This window comes from Schistocerca cancellata, chromosome 1 (assembly GCF_023864275.1).
Source record: "Schistocerca cancellata isolate TAMUIC-IGC-003103 chromosome 1, iqSchCanc2.1, whole genome shotgun sequence".
In the NCBI taxonomy this organism is placed as follows: Eukaryota; Metazoa; Arthropoda; class Insecta; order Orthoptera; family Acrididae; genus Schistocerca; species Schistocerca cancellata.
The window spans coordinates 20,387,433-20,390,658 of NC_064626.1; the positions used below are offsets into that span (position 1 = coordinate 20,387,433).

Sequence of the window (3,226 nt, forward strand, 5' to 3'; positions counted from 1 at the left end):
TGGTAGAAATACATTCTTTTACTTTTTATGAATATCTTTGTATTTTTTATTTCCTACTCAATGCCTGTTGACAAACCGCTCAAAATTTTCGTTACACAATAAAAATCGCGTTCTGAATCTAGCTGCAGTGTTTAAATGTAAAATATTCTCATGTGTAGTACTGATGTTATGAATTTCACAGTCCATCCTAAAGTCATTCTCTTTGTTAACCACAAATACCATTACGAAGAAAATGTAGTGGGTTTCTCACAGGATCCCCTACGCCCCTGCAGAGGCAACTGCAGGATACTCAGTTGTCGGCAGAAGAAATATGGTTTTGACTTTGGGAGCTTGGTCCCAGAAGGATTTGCCACAATACACTAATGAGTGAAACAATACAAAATTAACGAACGTAATCAGAGAGATCGCTGTGAGGTTAACTTCTTCATCTACATCTACGTATACATGGTGTTTCACAATTTCTATTTAAGGCTTGCAGAGAATGCAGAGAGGTTTAGAAGACAGAGTTTTCATAATGAACACATGTTTGGAAGTGCACAGTTTGCATGCAGAATTTGTTGGATGATTAGATTAATTTCAGATCTGCTGCTTCACGGGACACACACAGCGAAGACAGGGAACTCTCCACAGGTGATGCCCCCTCGTGGCTGCTCTGCTGTTCGTTGCAGAAGGTGTATCTTCGACCCATGCTTTCGTATACACTCTCCTTAAAACTCGTGTGCGTCCGTAGCGCACCACAGTCAACCAACCCCTCCTAGCTGAGAATATGTGGAAATTCGGCGCAGCCGTTGCCGTACGTAGACGATAGTGGGGTCAGACGGACTGGGGCGAGGCGAGAAACATTCTCGATACGAGGGAAATTTCTTTTTTCAGCCTCTGATCAGCCCTGAAATTAAGCTTCGCGCGCATATGTTGCTCAATGTCTCTAACATGCCTGTCTATGGCGCCATATCGTACTTTTCAGCTCTGATATAATGGGCACTTAAAGATGCCTAGAAAATAACGTCACGTGTGAAGCTTGCTGAGCAGTTTCGCCTGATTTCACGCACCCCACCTAACATAACTGTCAAGCATTTCCTTTTTCATGACAGCTCTCGGCTGCATACTCCAAGGGGCAACCGAGACGCTCCTGCAGTGTGTCCGATGCCCGGACTTGGCTATGAAAATAGCGTTTTGGCACAGGCAGCGAGCTGCAGACCAGCGTAGGGAATTGGCGGAAAGCGCAGGCGGCTGCTACAGGTAAGTTGGTACCACGCTATGACAGATGTCTGTCAGAGAAACGATTATGTAGAGATGTGGCTAGACAGTGCAGCTAAATATTTCGAATAAATCATTTTTTATTTCACTGCGGTTTTCATTTCGCTACCGATCGGTGACTCGAAAAAAAAGTCATCCGCCGTACATGCGTTGTACAGATCTGCTATTACGAACAGTACCGTGAAGTGGAAGCTTTGTTAGTGATCCCGTTCTCGAACTCATTTTGTTGTGTCTAGACACAGGGTGAGGTTACCGAAAGGGCACGCGTCAACTCACGCCGACTGGCGCGAATTCTGAAACAGGATAAGTTATGAATGCACTAAAGAAAAGTACGTATCGAAGTTAATACTCAACTTTTAATTCCATCATTGTGGTACATCGCTCTTGACTATACAAATGAGACTTTCATTACAAGCACTGTAAGGCTAATGGCGCCTTGCTAGGTCGTAGCCATGGACTTAGCTGAAGGCTATTCTAACTGTCTCTCGGCAAATGAGAGAAAGGCTTCGTCAGTGTAGTCGCTAGCAAAGTCGTCGTACAACTGGGGCGAGTGCTAGTCCGTCTTTCTAGACCTGCCATGTGGTGGCGCTAGGTCTGCGATTACTGACAGTGGCGACACGCGGGTCCGACATGTACTAATGGACCGCGGCCGATTTAAAGCTACGACCTAGCAAGTGTGGTGTCTGGCGGTGACACCACACATTTTATATCCAAACAGTACATTTCTCGACATGGTTTCCTTATCAAAACATTACCTACTAGTTTAGCAACTAGAAGCTTATTTTAAGACTGTGGAACACTCTGTATATTTCGCAAGGCGCTGTACAGCGCATGGCGAAGAATACATCGTACCAGTGTTCTCGATCTTCTGTCCTGTTTCATTCTCTTATTGACAGGGGAAAAGGAATTTCTTTATACCCCTGTACGTGCTCTAATCTCACTTATCCTCATGATCAGTACGCTAGATATGTGACTGTGGTACCATAATATTCGCATAGGCTTCTTCGAATATGCACTCCGTCTTCAGGACGCAAGTGGCCCACCGGGATCATCCGACCGCCTTGTGATCCTCAGCTGAGGATGCGGATAGGAGGGGCGTGTGGTCAGCACACCACTCTCCCGGTCGTTATGATGGTTTTCTGTGACCGGAGCCGCTACTATTCAGTCGAGTAGGCCCTCAATTGCAATCACGAGGGTGAGTGCACCCCGAAAAATGGCAACAGCGCGTGGCGCCACGGATGGTCACCCATCCAAGTGCCGGCCACGCCCGACAGCGCTTGACTTCGGTGATCTGACGGGAACCAGTGTATCCAGTGCGGCAAGGCCGCTGCCTCTTTCTTCGAATATAAATAAATTTAAACAACAAGATTTCGCCTTGCCTTCCTTGCGTTTACTGTCATTTAACTTCTTTTCTGTGATACTTCCGTATGTCCTATACCGATCGGTTACGATCGCAGCAGCGTGTTGCTGGCTTCCTTAGATGTCTGTTGCCATGCCTGTTTCATAAAGATCGCCAGATTCTGGTATAATACTTTAGAATTGGTCGAGCTAAAGTTTTACATGCGATTTCCGCTACTGGTACATTTGATTTTCCTAGAACCCTGCCGGCCGGGGTGGCCGAGCGGTTCTAGGCGCTTCAGTCAGGAACCGCGCGACCGCTACGGTCGCTGGTTCGAATCGTGCCTCGGGCGTGGACGTGTGTGATATCCTTAGTTTAGTTAGGTTTAAGTAGTTCTAGGTTCTAGGGGACTGATGACCTCAGACGTTAAGTCCCATAGTGCTCAGAGCCATGTGAACCATTTTTGAACCTAGAAGCCTTCTAATAAATCTAAGAGCTCCATCTGGCTTTCCTGATTTTACTTGATGGTTACATCTCATATCCCTTTCTAGTATTACCATCAAATGAATGACGTGACGTTCTCAAGAACTTATCCACGCTCTTGTGGCAGTTAACTTTATTGTAAGTCTG

General features: G+C 46.1%; 1 pseudogene; it reads right to left on the reverse strand.

Moving 5' to 3' along the window:
* Window positions 1-2,471: 2,471 nt before the first annotated feature.
* On the reverse strand, window positions 2,472-2,589 carry LOC126098940 (5S ribosomal RNA; annotated as a pseudogene).
* Between the last annotated feature and the right edge of the window lie 637 nt (window positions 2,590-3,226).